The following is a 15,947-nucleotide window of genomic DNA, read 5'->3' on the forward strand; positions in this document are numbered from 1 at the left end:
TGAAGATAATCCTCCTGCAGGAATGTTCCACAGGTTCCTGTAAAACTATCTTGCTTTTCTTCAGTTAGAAGTGAAGGATTTCACCACAGATTCTAATTCTAGTTTTATGCAACAAAAACTTTAAAGTGTCATAAACATGTCTACATTTAACATGTATGTTGATGTCAACTAAAAATGCATCACTTGTTAACTTTTGATGCTGGCTGTTCAATAAATCTTCCAAAGAGCGATGTCTTACCGGTACCTATTTTTTTTTTTCTCTGAAGATCAATTTTTGCATGTTTTGGTGTAGGTTATTTTGCAGGTTTACAAGGAAATTTTACAATATAACTTTATTATGAAAACATAAATATACAGTATGTTATGCGTAGATTTTGTGTGTAAAATACAGAGATTTCCTTTTGAAATGCATAGTTTAAATTGTTATTTGTTTAGTATTTTCCTGTTAATTTAACCATTTATTAATGTATAATAAGCAATTATTAGTCATAAACAAAACAGGAAATAGGCTATTTATATACAGCACAATTATGCAAAATTAACACTTTTTTTTTGTTAATGTAACATTTTTTTAGTGGAATTCAGATGTGATTTCACTCACTGTAAATCATTTTACATACATGAACTGTTAATTTGTCTACTGTACTGGTGTATTTTTTACAGGAATTCTCTGGTAACCACAGGTGCCAGCGTTTTCCTGTAAAAACGACAGCTTTTTTTATACAGTGTATATTAAAAACATAATGAGATCTACATCTAAAGAAAAGAAAAACACAGCATAAACTCCATGGGATGGTTTATATGCTGGCTGAGGGAGTGAGAGGTGATTCTCAGAGAAGTTTATTGAAGTTTTTCTTTCTATTTTTCATAAAGAGGTGAGAGAGATATGCCACGCTTACCGGCTCAGTCTGCCCCTCGTTATTTTGAGGATCACTATTTTTCTATAACATACTATATTACTATATATATATATATATATATATATGCTATATTTTACTTTTTTTTTTTTAGGAGATAATAAACTTCACTTTCTGTCCCTCTTTTATGCAGGGTTAAAAGAGGATCACCATTTTATCTGTTTTCTGTCCCCCTGAACTCCTATCATGGGTAAAGGATTCTTTTTTGTTTCATTCATTGTTTTTGCGACTCCAAAACTGACTCTTTACCCATGTGATAAACAGATTTTATTTTGTAATTTCTTCCAAAGCGGATGTGTTTTACTTTGTAACTCTCCCTTCCTGTCAGATCCATGGAACTGCTGCGTAGTCCAACTAAAATTTGGTCTTTTGGCCACTAACATCTAGAACAGTCTTCCTCTGCACATACGGGAGAGCCCTACACTGATCAGCTTTAGAGCTCAACTCAAACTACAGATGAAAACAAACCAGTCATGTAACCACTAAACTCTTAACATTTCCTTGTGATGCATGTATTGTATGTTATATGTTCTTTCTTATGTATTTGCCTGCCTTGGGCCTACGGATGAAAACTAGCTTTGTAGCTATAATCTGGCATATTTACATTTGTTTTTATACTGATGTTCATTAATGTGCATTGCCCCTATTCAAATAAATAAATAAATAAATAAAAAAAATTGACATGGGGTCTATCTTAGTCGAACCTATGCAAGCCCCCTTGCAGAAAAGCGTGTCAGGTGTGATCACCTCCATTGCCTTTCAATGAGGGCTAAACACCACAACCTCAGCCGACACGATTTTCTGTTGGATTTGAGGCAAATCGGATTCGGTGTGTTCTGGCCTTTAGGGTTTGGTATAAGTTGGTAATGGTTAGTGTTAAGGTTATGGTTAGGCCATATAAAATGGGAGCATGGGGATGGTGTGTGTGTGTGTTTGTTTGGGGAACTACATATATGTAACTATTGCCCTCCTTTCCTTTTCCTTTACTCCTATTTCTATTACCCTTTAACCTTTTCTTATTGTTTCAACCTCTTAACACTCCATTTGTTCCCATCTTATAAAACCCTGTTTCCCATTTTTTCTTTTCCTTGTAAAACCTGTCTCTTTCCATCTTATTTGATTTTGTCTACCAGCATCTCCCTTCATGTCCTCGTCATTTTGTATATCTTTCCTCCACTCCCCTCCACTCCTTTAATCCTTGTTTTTTCCCTTTTACTTTACAATTCCCCTTTTTCAATAACCCTCTACAGTTCTTTTTTTTATTTTTTCATTTCTAAAACTTTTCGAGAAAGTCCCCCTCCCCCTTTAGTCAACTAATCATCTTCTCACACCTTTTCACTTCCATGGTAACAGACAGTCAATGGAAAACTCATTCAATAACCTAGGCAACTTAACACATTCTCATTGCGTGGGTGGGTGTTGATGCATGTGTTTGCGTGGGTGGCAGTAACTGTGTACTTGTGAGTTCATGTTTAGCTACCGTGGCAAATGGGAATGGCTGGCAAGAGACACCAGAGTGTTAATGGATACCATGAATGAAAGAAAAGCATAACAAAGTCCCCTGTGAGCACTAAATCCGTCTCAAGCAAAAATCCCCAACAAATAGAACTGAACTATGATTATACTCTTTTTCAGTTTTTACATCACCTTTATTGAAATTGTTTTCTTATTTTGTTTGCTTTTGTTTTCAGATCCAGTAACTTGTCCAAAATAAAAGATAATTTCAATAAAAACCAATGAAAAAATAATTTAATGAATAAAAATAAGTTATTTAGCTTATGTAACTCTAGACTACAACAATTGTTGGAAAAAAAACATAAAGGAGTCTTGTTGGAGTAAGAATTTTATCAACAGGCAAAGATGAGAAGTTGTTTATACATATTAGAGGAGGTAAATAAAAATGTGTTTGTTAACTTAATCCAGTCAATAAAATTTAAATAAAGAATAAAACTTCTATTCCAGGGCACCACTGTTTAAGATAATGCTTTTTTGCACTTACACCTATAGAGAATACTAATTATAATCTTATTTAATTATGTTACAATAATAAAGGTAGAGTTTCAACACCTAACAGAATACCTTTGTGTAGGTACACAACTTGTAGTCTGATTAAGACTGCTGATAAACACAGAAGAAAGAATATTTAGCTAAAGGTCTATCTGCAGCTGGGTAAAATATAAGGTATATACCAACTACAGGAGCCCAACCACCGTTGTGATGAGTCATGCAACTGGCTGCAATCTCAACAGCTGCTTTTGCAGCTTTGAAAACTTGCAAATTAAAGTTGTCCTCCACACAACACACACCTGACAAAAACACTACAGGCCCTCTCCCTGTGCCAATCCAGTCACCTACCTGCATTAATTATCACATAATAAGTTGTTGGGTCTTTCTAGCTCAGAAAAAAAGCACCAAGACCCAATAATATTAGCCCACTCTGACCAGTTGTCCCCCATTTTCACTTATATCTACTTATTAAAGCCCCTTTCCCACTGCAAATACCAGGTTAACACGTCAACCTGATGACACCATAACGCTGGGTTAGTGTTGATGATGTCACAAGTGCAGGGGTTGCCCTTTGGGCAAGTGGCTTTCACATTTTGTTTGCCAAGAAACAATTTTTACTTGCCCAGTATAATGTTTGATAAATATAGTTCCTAATATTAATTTTTGTATATATATCAATGAAACATGTTTGTTTTTTAAATGTTTTTTTGTAATTCAGTAAGTTTCCAGGTTCCTGGTGTGTATATGCATGCGCCAGATAATGAACTCAATCCTACATTACCGTGTTAACATGCTTTTCAATCCTTCCTGCACATTGTGAAACTAAACTTTGCTTTAAACTGTTGTGAGCTTGGAAAAATATAACTTGTAACGTTACAAATCTAAAAAAAAACTTGACAGGTTAAAAACTTACACTACTACTACTCACCAATTTAACATGTTTAGCTCTATAACATTTAAATGCACCACTCCAATTTCTAAGAGAAAAACATTTAATGAAAATTTTTTAATGTATGACCTGCATCACTGTACAGAAGCCTGCTATATGATAGAAATATTTACACTGTGCGCATACAATTATTATTATTTTCCTAATCCCTGACTGATCATTTTTAATCTGGCATGTATCATAGTATAGATTAAATTAATCATCCAGCTGCTGCTCTGCAGAATTCTCTCCCCAAGAGCTGAATCACGCCATCTAGCTAAAAATCACGGGCTTTATCAAATCACGCGAGAATGTGTACAAGACAACAAAAATGGCGCTGGCAACGCTTGTGGGTTGTTTTCAGTGAATGTCAGTGATTTTAAAGTAATTTTGAGTGATAAGGTTTTTTTTTTGCTATCATTGCATTGCCCGGCGGGCAAACGCAATGAAATTTTTACTCTCCGGACAATAAAAACTACTTGCCACGGGCGATCGTTAACATCGAGCCCTGCAAGTGTGACAGATCTCAGGAAAGTAACCAGTGGAAAGAAACATACAAGGAAGCCAGGGCATAGACAGTGTGCTTTGTTGTTTCACTATTTTACATTTTCTTAATTCCTCACACCAGAGCTGCTCCATGTTTATCAAATGTACAGTAAACAGCAGACATGACAGGTGTGTTGACATCCCTATGTTGCGCTCAATGGTATCACGTAATTTAAAGGGTCAACCCAGCTCTGGTGTTCCCACTAACCTTACACCGCCAGATGGATTTGCTCCGCATAGCCATGTGGAAACCTTCCGATGCGAAAATACTGGTTAGCTGATTGGCCTATGTTGGTGATAGACAGGCCAAATAAACCAATCAGATCAACGAAGCATATGACGTACTACCAGAGCGACGACGAAGAGGAGCCAATTGATAGATCAAACCCTTGCCGAAACCAGTCGGGAGAAGAGCAAAAACATCTTGTCCTCTGAGAAAAGCCTCCAGAGCAGTGTTTTGCTCTTCTTTCAGTGAAGAAATACTCTGTAATTCCGATAAAACTTGCTCGATAGCCACGCTAACGCTAGTTTCATCGGCTGAAGCCGCCATGTTCTTTAGACTGAACTGTCGCGCTTCTCGTTGCGTCACACCTCAACCCGCCTCAAAGCCAACGCTGATTGGACATTCGTTTGGTGAACGGCTCCAAAATTTTCTTTAACGGAGAGTCTCCAGACTAATCTGCGAGTGAAACCTTGAAAGCTTGCAAGATCAGGATGGTCTCACGAGGCTATGTTCCCACAGCATGTCGATCAGAACTGAGGTGATTTTAATCCTGGTCACTTGCCGAGTCATTTGACCAAGGTAGACACGTGTCAGTGCTTCCCCTGCCAAAGACGATTGTTCCTGGGTTTAAACAGGTTTTTAGGCCATTGGGAAAGGGTATGAGTCAATTGAAGGAACTGTAGTTACCTGTTTCAAACCCTCCACCATCATTAAAGCCACCAACTAATGCAGCAACACAGGATTCAGTGGCGAAGGACCTCTTGGTATGCAGCAAGATCAGTTTGTTGTTGTGTTTTCTGTGCTGGTATTGTATGTTAAAAGTACAGTGTTAATTCAATACTTGTTAAGTCAAATTCAACTATGGAAAGGTTATTTCCTCAAAAGGGTTGGTGTTAATCTGCAGACTGAAATTGCTAACAACAAAATTGGACCTCATGGTTGTGGTGTAAGACACAGAAGATAACTCCCCATCAGTCTGTAATAGTCTTTGAGTCCTTTAGCAAGACGCTTCACCTGCATTTGCTACTAATGGTGGTCGGAGGTCCTGGTGGTATCTGGCATTCTTGGCAGTGATGCCATATACCATCATTGTCATTGCTGTTGCCATGTGTTTTTCTGCCCAGCCACTGAACCAGGGGGGTCCAATCTGCACAGTAACAGATATTCTTATACACTCTTTACACCTTTTACCATGTTTGCCTTTTTTAATTAAGTAACTTCCTTACGTGCCTCTTAAATGTGCTACAGTTTAGGGTTTAGAGCTCCCAGGTACTGCGATGAATCTACCAGCTTTTAACAGGCTTGAAATGCAGCTCAAGTTTTCCAAATGATTGTTTACATGGATAGAGAGCGTATTTTGATTCAGGTCTGAACTTTACAAACATAAACATGACATTGTATTTGCTAATCGTATCAAAGAGGCATTAAACTTTCATAAGTTATGCCACCCTTCGGTGCTGTTTGTTGCAGCCCTTTAAGAGTCTTTTTCTCTTAAAGAGAAAAAAAAACATAACATAAATACATACTAAACACAAAAATGTGTTCCTAAATCATACATTTACCAGTACATCAACGTGTCTGGCCTACTTTGATGCTGGATTCAGTCATGGTTTAATAAAGTCAATCACGTATCTAGAAATCTTTTTTAAGATATCCTTTTTGCAGAGCATATTTGTTCTGGCAAATGTAGACAATCAGATGCTCCATATGGTATGGCTGAAATGTAAGTAATGTATACATGTGAGTGTAAATTTTTATATATATAACATTTCATTGCATTAAGCTGACCAAACTTTAATTTAGATTTCAACTATTGTTTGATAAAGCCAATGAAAATACCAAAATAGAGAAAAATATTTAGTTTATATCCGACTGACGTGTTTTTTTTAAATGTATATATATATATATATATATTTTTTTTTTTAGATGCACTATATAATGAGACTAGATGTGATTCACTTTCATCATTCATGTAAACATTGCGATTTAGGGTGCTTGAATAATCATGGATGGACTTATATTTCAGTGTTTTTTAAGGGAAGGTTGGTTCTCGTAGTTTTTTGTTGATTAAAAAAAGCTTGTTTTGCTGCTATATGTTTCACATAAGCTCAAGAGTTTCCACACGTTACTTGTACACGACTCTGGTCTTCTTGTTCCAAATGTACAGCATTAAACTGCAGGGTGCAGTCGAGGGGCTCATGCCTCCTGTGGTGCTTAATTGCTCCAGATTTAAATTAAATTACTTACTTAAGTCTTTTATTTCATGCTCTATATTTGTTTCCTGTGTTTCATTTTATATAAAAAAAAATGGGAAGGAAATCGAAATAAATTTAAACATTTACTAATAATGAAAGAATATAAACCTGTATATCTTATAGTTTAAATTATTTATCCTGCCAGCATCAAAGGAACATATGCCCCTTCCTACCCTATATTCAGAGCCTTTTTAGTAAATCTGTTATTAATCAGCAAATAAATGTTTTGTGCATGCTCTTTTTCTGCCCACTTGTCACCATTCGGTTTTCAGAGCTCACTTGGAGCCTGTTTGTGTGGTGAACAAGTCACTCCTCTATCAGCAGCCCCTGTTGTCCGGAGCGCTGTGCTGATTTTCATTAGCGATAGTGACTCGCACAAATTAAAAAGTCGAGGCGCTCGGCTACTGCCCCACACTACTTTAATTTCCTGTTGTTAGAAAACTGAAGGATTGTGGGGAAGCGGTAAGAAACAGGAAGCGTGATAAAGCTGACATGTGGCTGCCCTTGGAGGGTGAGCAAGAGAATCTTTAGACGCTTTTTTGCCGTGTAACTGTAAAGTGACTAAAACATGTGTTTGTGCCGTTTTCTGTGTGTGGAAACAGTCAGATAACATCAGAGGTTGTCTATATACACAATTTTTTTTTCATTATGTACTTTATGAGAAAGTGCAGATGTATTTACCTCACTAGTCACTCTACAAACCAGGTAAGACTACAGTGGTTGCCATGACAACCAGGCTACTTCTTAAAACCCTTGTGTATGAAAACATCATTTGATCTTGTTGGAACTACAGATTAAAGTATTGATGATGTGGATAAAATGCACAGAGCAGATGAGGCAGAGGCGAATGAAAATGCATTGATTATTTGGTCACAAACTTATCTTTTGCTACAGGATTTAATTAAACCTAACTGACAACAGTTTCACTATCATTTACTAAGCAGTAAAGAATAGTGGTGTTTATATTTTTCTCTATCTTTTTAAAATAAAAAGGATTTTCATTAGTCCCATGAAGCACTTCAACTTATAAAAATGTTTATATATCTTACATTTTTTTTATACATTTACTTGTAATCTGAATCTGCAAATTTTCATTTACTGTACAGTAATAATAATCAAAATAAACAAATTCAAAAGCTTAAAAACTATTTTCAATGTTTTATTTCTATCTGACTTATTTGACCCTTCTTTTAGAATAGAATTCAACTCTATTGTCATAACATTGTCAGAAGTACAAAGCAATGAATTTTACCTTCTGCATTTAACCAATCCCTTTCTTTCTTTCATCTTTGCTCTTTTTTTTCTTTTTTCCTTTTCTTCTTCTGTTTTTCTGCTCTATTTACATTGCAGTGTCCATATAAACTGTAAAACTCCCCGCATAATTATAATAAAGCTATTTATATGCATGAAACAAGTGGACCTATATGGCAATTGCCATACTGCTACACTTGTGAAAGTAAAATCTGTTGGGCTCTTTTTGGCATCAAGACTATTATTCTTATTGCCACATTGCCAGACAGGACACTGTAAAAATAAATACAAATAAAAATAAAAGACCAATCCCTTTGGGGAGCACTGGGCTGCCATTGTGCGGCGCCCGGTAAGCAGTGTGGGGTTAAGGGTCTTGCTCAGGGACCCAGAGTAGGGGTCTGTGGGAATGAGTGGGGTTTGAATTCTGGATTCCTAGCGCAATGCCCTAACCACTGGGCCACCACATCCCCAGACTTTTGAAACCTTGGTTTTTCTTCCATTCCAATTTTTGTTACTCTTTAAGAACTTTTTCATTTGCTGTTATTTTCTGTCGTTTAAGATAAGCAAAAAGCTTTCCTTTTTTGAGCAAGTCATCCTTATTAAACTTTCCATACTTAAACCTATTTCAATCACTCTTCATTTCCCCTCTCTTTCTTCCTTCCCTACTATTCTGCACTCCACCCATTTGTTCCTCACCCATACTCTTCCTAACACACTTATCAAAATGTTCTGTCATTTCTAACAAAACAAGTATAAAGAGAGCACAAAAGGCAACAGGAACCTGCTGGAGTGGAGGGCACTCAGAAATGAGTGTGAGCGGTGTGTCTGTAAAGGAAACGGGAGGTAAAGCAGGAGGAGGTGAGAAGGAAGAAGTTATGCTGGGAGGCAGTGTAGTAAATTGTTCCATTTTTGCAGGTAATCTAAATGCTAACTAGAGGCAACTTATCAGCAGAATGGATTTCCGACCATCTGCTCAAATAACAGGGGATTTGTCCGATGGCATGCGCAAGAATGGGATGATGGTGGGAAGATTAGGCGATGGTGACGGCGATGCAGTTCACCACGTTCTTGCAACCGTAGCTTTAAAGGGAAAAAAAAGAACAAAAAAAGAGGAAGAAAAAATGTATTTTGTGCAAACAAGAACAGATGACGCCTTTACAATTACACCTGTCAGGAGCTCCGCAAAGCAATCGATCTCTGAGGCAGCAGAGCGGCACTCTCTCCTACTTCCTAGCTAAATTATTTTCTCTCTTTTTTCTCATTCAATCTCCCTCTATTTTTAATTTTCTTTCTCTGCCTATTTTTGTTTTTATTCTTATACACTCTTTACACCTTTTGAAACAATTTGCAAGGAAAAAGACATTCATCTCTAAAGATAATATTTGACTATTTAATCTACATAAACAAGACAGTCAGATTGTTAAAGGTTTGTCTCAAGAAAAACTAGTTAATTGCATTGAGTTATTGACTTGCAACATGTGTTCCTCTTGGATGAGTTTGTGTTGACAGTTTTCTCTTGCATTTTGTCATTGAGTTAATTTTAAAAATCGCATGAATAATGCAGAAAATGAAATTAATTAAGAGAATTTTTTTTAAAAGGGCAAAAATTGTGCTGACAAAGGATGAGCCAAACAAATAATCTTTCCTTGTCAGAAAACAAGTAAAAGAAAAATGAGAAGTGAAAGTGAAAGCAAAAGTTGAAGAGATGCACAAGGGTCCACAGCAGTAAAAAAATAAAGAAAATAAAGAATTAAACTAAAAAGCAAGAGAAGGAAGAGTTTTTAATGAATAGAAATAAGTTTAATGTTGCGAGTTAGAAAGGAATACTGAGGATGAATAGCAGGGTGACATAGTGTGCAGTTTACTGGCTCAGGAAGTGTTCTCAGGCTGCAGGCCAATCGGCTTGGCTCATTCACCACAGTGTCCCTAATAGCCCATTGGCCAATGAAAGCCACCCTTTATTCGCTCTTTCAATTGAAGCCTCACACCATCAAAGAGGACCTGTTTATCTTCCTCTTTAATCGGCCACACACACTACTTCCTCTTATTTCTCTCTGCCTTTTAGGAGTTCTCTCCAGCCCTTCTGTTCATTTTCTGAGACTACACACATGTTTTTCCTTAGTCTGCACAGAACTCAAAGAATTTTTTTCAAAGTTCAACTAAATATGATGCCACAAAATATTTTATACCTTATTAAAGATTAATAATAAAATCCTTCTTCAAAGACTAGATTTTATTTTACAGACCAAAAGGAGGATTTGTGCAAAATAAGGAACAGGTAAAAACTCGGCAAAGAAACCCAAAGAGTCAGATTCTCTCAATTTAACAACTGGGAACCTGTTAAAGTGTTGAGAAAGGTAGAAGGCCCGAAACACGTAAAAGATGATTGGACTCGGTCCTGAAGGGCCAGAGCAGCCATAGACACACAGACAAGTCTTCATCCCAGCGAAGTGAAGGTAATCAGAGAGACAGAGCACTGAGACCTTAGGACATTAGCCTTGCCAAACTGAATTGTGCATGTATTTTTAATATTTAGCCTATCAGTCTGGGCAGGCCTTGACTCTCACAAAACTCTCAGGACTATTTTCAGCATGGCAGCTCTTTTCTGAAACCAAAACAGTCAAGGTGATGTCTGTATGAGCTGGATATATCATTAAAATCTTACCAACTCCCAGATTTAAGGTTTTTCTGTTCCAACTGGTTCTTCTAACCCGTTTCCTCTGAAACGGGTTAGAAAATCGGGCTATTATGGTATTTTCCAGACTGATATGTCTTGTTCAAGGCTTAGGTCAGCCATCACAATTTCCTTATGCTTGGATCCAGCCTGGAAATCTTGTCCAAGACAAGCCCAAAACTCTCATCCCCTAAGGAACCAGCAGGATAGACTCCACAGAGCTCCAAACAAGCTGGGCAGGCACCAAACCATGACAAGAAATGGTTTTGCCAAATTGTCTTTCCATATGATGAGCTATTGTCTATGAGCTCCAGCAGGTGAGATCCTCAACAAAGCAAAATTCCCCCTATTGCTGCCAAACACCTTGGCCATTCCCACACCTCAAGTCACTGTCACTCAATTCACAGGTGCCAGGGCAGGAAACAAAGGACCGACACAGTATGGTGCCTGCCCCCTGCATCCAAAGTCTATTGTCCCACACTTTATGAGCCTATTGCTGTTTGGGTTTTCATGTTGGAGGGAGGAAGGAATAGTTGCCAAGGCCCCAGCTTGAATACCCTGGTTTCCTGTCTGAGTTCATAAACATATATGGTTAAACAAGGCCCCTTGGAGATCGTTTTAAATCTCAGGGGAGAATTCCTACATAGTGGCCATACCACCAGTCAGCTGCAGCCTGGAAGAACCAGTGCCGGCCACTAGCAGCCCAGAACCCCCGTCAAGTGCACCGTAGCTCAGAACTCCCATTGTTAACTTGGATTTAACCAACCTCCACCACTTAAAATCCCTTTTTTATAGTATCAATGTCCCAATAAACCAATTCCAACAACCATTATGGGCCACCAAAGCCAGGGACACAGGAAAGGCTTTCTGTTGCTAGCCATATAGCCTGTCCAGACATATAACAGGAACCACAGCCTGTTCCAAGCTATCCTGGACCAACACCAGTCCAGACAAAAAGGATAACAGCCTGATTCAAACTATTCACAATCAATTTGCCACCTGCATCCTGCTGTTTATTATCCAGGGAGCTCTGACTGGAGGATAGGTGGTCCTCATATTTATCTATAGATAAATCTGTGATCTAAGGGAACATAGTCATGAATCAATAAGACAAAAGCATATATATTTACTACTCTCAGGATTTATGTAGAGCTTTAGGTCACACTGCCGTTCTTTCTCTGTTTGGAAACCTTATGGGCAAATTTACCATTGTATCCCTGAAAAACATGCCGTATGTTATAACACATCTTCAGACAGGTTTGATTGAAATAAACCCTCTTTAAGGTTGTGAAATTCTAATTATGGTATTTTTGCCATCTTCAAGGATGCAGAGGGGACACAACATTCTTCTGAAAGCTTAATCCAAAATTATGAATGGCAAAGTGTAAAGACTGGAAAGTGAAAATGAGAACTAGGACTGAGGCTCTTCTGTGTATGTGTAAGTGGATGTCAGTTAGTAAATTTAATAGTATGCAGTGGAAAAGTTAGCAAAGATGACACGCAGCGACTCAATACCAAGACCTAACAGTTTATCAAATGCAGTACCTGGTCTTGGTGTTGTGACCATGTGTGAGTGTATGTGTGTCAGTCTCCAGGCACTGTAAGGATGAGCAGTAGTTATTAACCTGCTGCCCAATTTCTGTCATGGGGGCTTTGTAGCTGTGAGCAAAGAAGTTGAGTGTGTGTGTGTCTCCCCTGGATGTACTCTTTCTCTGTGAAGTTATTACCAGAGCCCAGTGCGCACAAATTACTGACTGAATGCAAGGAAAGGAAGCCGTGACGTTACTGTTAAAGTTTCTCAATGCATGTTAACACAAAATATGCAAAAAAAACTATGTTGGAGTTTTAAATTTGTAAACCCAAAGACTTTCTTCTTAAAAGTAAAATCAGCACAAACAAATATATAATATCTACTTTTTAATATATATTATTTCGTATATGATATATTATTATTTATTTATTAATTTTTAAATATTTTGTTATTATTCCTTTTTTTCCCCCTTAATCCTTGTTTGTTATAATTTAATAATCTATTACCTACACTTCTCTTTGCTTCAATATGTTTGCAAAATGTATTTATAAATGACTTAAATTTACCCTCTAAGCCATTGTTTCCCAACATTTTTTGACATCTGTTCCCCATATTGTATTAGAATGCATCCCTCTCTCAGTCAAGAGTATTGATCATTTTCCAAAAGTGGAACATACAATAAGTGATTGTAAAATAAAAACTAGTTTACATCTTTTAATTTCAGCATTTAACTCTTAGGCATTTTATTCTTTCCATCTAAAAAAAAAAACTGTATTTCATGGCTGCAGGAAGTGGGGGTGGTAAAGCACCTCCTAGTGGCCAGAGGGAGATTTCAGGAAAATGTATTAAAAATACTTTGCACAATTTATATATTTCTTATGAATATTTTGGGAAATGATTAATGTTACATATATTTGGATTTTAATAAAACATTTTTTGAATCAACACAAGGTAATGGAAGTTAGATTGTCGGGGCAAAGCCAAGCAAGGTAGAGCGTGTTATCCTGCTCTCGGCAGTAGGCTAGTCAATTTACATAGTAATGACAGAAACGAGGAGGAAATATGACACAGAAACGCTTTCCGGATTTGTCCGCTTATAAGAGACTTTAACTCCACGACCTCAGAGCACACTTCAACATTTGGACACCTGTAACCAGGGTCCACTGTCATGGACGGCGGACAGATGGACCCAGTATTCAAGGAGAGACAGTCAGTAGGAAACTTCAAAAAGTTTATTAAATAAAACAAAAACTAAAGTGGAGCTGTGGCTCGCGGACACTGCAGGAAGGGGAGCAGGGCACCGCCCAATCACAGACACTCTGGTTTAACAGTCCAGTCCAAGAATGTCCCCAAGTGCTGCAGTCCCAGAGGACATGCTGGAAGCCGATCCTGGTCAGGGATCCAGATCAGGCAGGAACAGAACAGGTGGCAGGATCCAGACTTCCAGGCATCACAGAGCTCCCAGGCGGGTTCAGAGTCTGACAGGGTCCGAAAGCATGACCAGGTGGTCACGCACAGGAGCAGAACAGATCAGGTGCAGATGAGCAGGCTCAGTGGAAGAGGGTAGCTGAGACAGGACGTGGAACCAGAACTTGATGCAGGACTTTAAACTGGTCTCCTCCCTGGAGCCAGGCTTACTGGAGGCAGGGAGGGAAAACGACAGGTGAAAGGGATTACTAATTAAGAGAGAGCAAACAGGCCAGATCATGACATCCACTGCCTATAGCTCAAAGAAAGGTACACTTTCATATCTATCCGTGCAGGGTAAAGTAACCATAGTATTTTACAGTGTTATTTTGATCCTGTGTTCTTTGTGTGATAGATATGGAGAACTGTTCAATAACGTTTAATAGTATATTAATATAATTACTTCCTTGTGGTCTGTGTAAAAGGATTTTTGAGCTAATAAAGTTATGTTTGACATAAACACTGACTCAAGTTCATGCAAGCTGACCAAATCCATGTTGTTGAAGTGTTATTGTGACGTTTAATAGCGCAGCTGAGAACTGCTGATGTCTGAGTGTTACAGAAACTGGTTGTGTGCACTGAAGTGTATAGGAAAATAAAGTAGTGAATCATAATCTATGTGCTTCTTTATTTTTATTTTATTTTAAATAGACCTATAGGCTCATAGTTCTTTTATCCAAAGAAAAAAAAAAACCCCAGCATAAAAAAACTACTTCCAGCAGCCCTGCTATATTTATAACACTGAAGCTGATCTGAGTAACTCCCTTATAATCACATTTAAAGTTGATGAATTGGAAAGAAAATGCAGAACCAAAATTATGACTTAATTAGTTTTACTTTGTTTTCATCAAGACACCAGAGCTGCTATGATGAGCTCCGATAGTTCAGTGTAAAAAACAGCTGATCTCAGGCTTTTATTTACATCTAGTCTGTTTCGCTGCTTAGTTTCTATGTGCGTCACAGCTGAAGGTGAACTTAAACATTTAACAAAAACAGGTTGTTGGTTGGTAAAAGCTTGTTTAATTCAATTGGGTCCTCAGAAAGCAGAACAGATTCCAGCCCTATTTTATTTTACTAGCTAAGAAATAAAATATTTTCATGTACCTCTTGCAATGCACTCGCGGACCACTAGGGGTATGCGTACCCCCAGGTAAGAATAACTGCTCTAAGCCATTGTAAGGTATGATTGGTCAGTGCTTCATATTTGGAGAAAAGTTGTTGAAGTTAGCATCTAATTTGATTGAACTCATTCCCTGCGTTGCGGTTTTACCTGCTTAGCGGAAGAACCGAGCCGACTTAACAGCGTCTTCTTAGTTTCAGTTGTCATAAATGTATATATATATATATATATATATATATATATGGTTCGGTTCTTGGTTTCGTGGTCACGGTGTTCCGTTCGGTATATGTTGATTGTTACCCCGAAATCCCATAAAAATTAATGAAATTGATGAAAAAATCCCAAAAATTAATGAATTGTTATTATTTTGAATGATCCGCGGAAACCCTGGATCATTTCCACATGTTTTCCTGCTTTGAATTTAATCATCTCGCGCATGCCCTCTACGATCTCCAAAGAACTCAGAGCGGAGCGTACGGGAGCCACAGTGGAGGCTGTAGGCTTTGCTTTGTGCAGGCGGTCTGGAGCGCAGCGGGGCGGAGCGCTGATGGAGTATGTGGGATTTCGGGGTTAGCATGACATGTTGGTCGTGTTGCGTTAGCATAAACAAAACGTGTTGCTCAATGCTTGCACACTGTTGCACTTTTATCCATAACTTTCTTTCCGCCGTCATCGTAGGTCACTCTAAATGCAAAGTGGTCCCATACAGCAGACCTATAAAGTGCTGCTGGCGCGTCTTCCAACTCCTGTTCTTTCCCACTCGCCATACCCACACAATTCTCCACAACAACTGATTTTTTTCTGCTACACCCGGCTACGCTGCTTTGCTTCTTCTTCTTCTTGTTTACTACTGGTGGTTGGCTTTGGTCGCAGTACCGCCACCTTCTGCTCTGGAGTGTAAACGCTTCGCCTATGAGAAAATGGAGCAGCGCATGAACCGAACGCAACACACGCGAACCGAACCGAGACAGTCAAACCGAACGGTTCGGACGGTTTTCATAAACCGTTCCATCCATAAGATATACACT

The 15,947-nt window shown here is 38.2% G+C and overlaps 1 protein-coding gene across 1 annotated transcript in view; it reads right to left on the reverse strand.

Moving 5' to 3' along the window:
• Positions 1-15,947, reverse strand: part of LOC119797819 (neuronal PAS domain-containing protein 3) — a 464,035-nt gene that overhangs the window by 376,952 nt on the left and 71,136 nt on the right.

Source organism: Cyprinodon tularosa, unplaced genomic scaffold (assembly GCF_016077235.1).
Source record: "Cyprinodon tularosa strain WSP-4 unplaced genomic scaffold, ASM1607723v1 ctg6, whole genome shotgun sequence".
In the NCBI taxonomy this organism is placed as follows: Eukaryota; Metazoa; Chordata; class Actinopteri; order Cyprinodontiformes; family Cyprinodontidae; genus Cyprinodon; species Cyprinodon tularosa.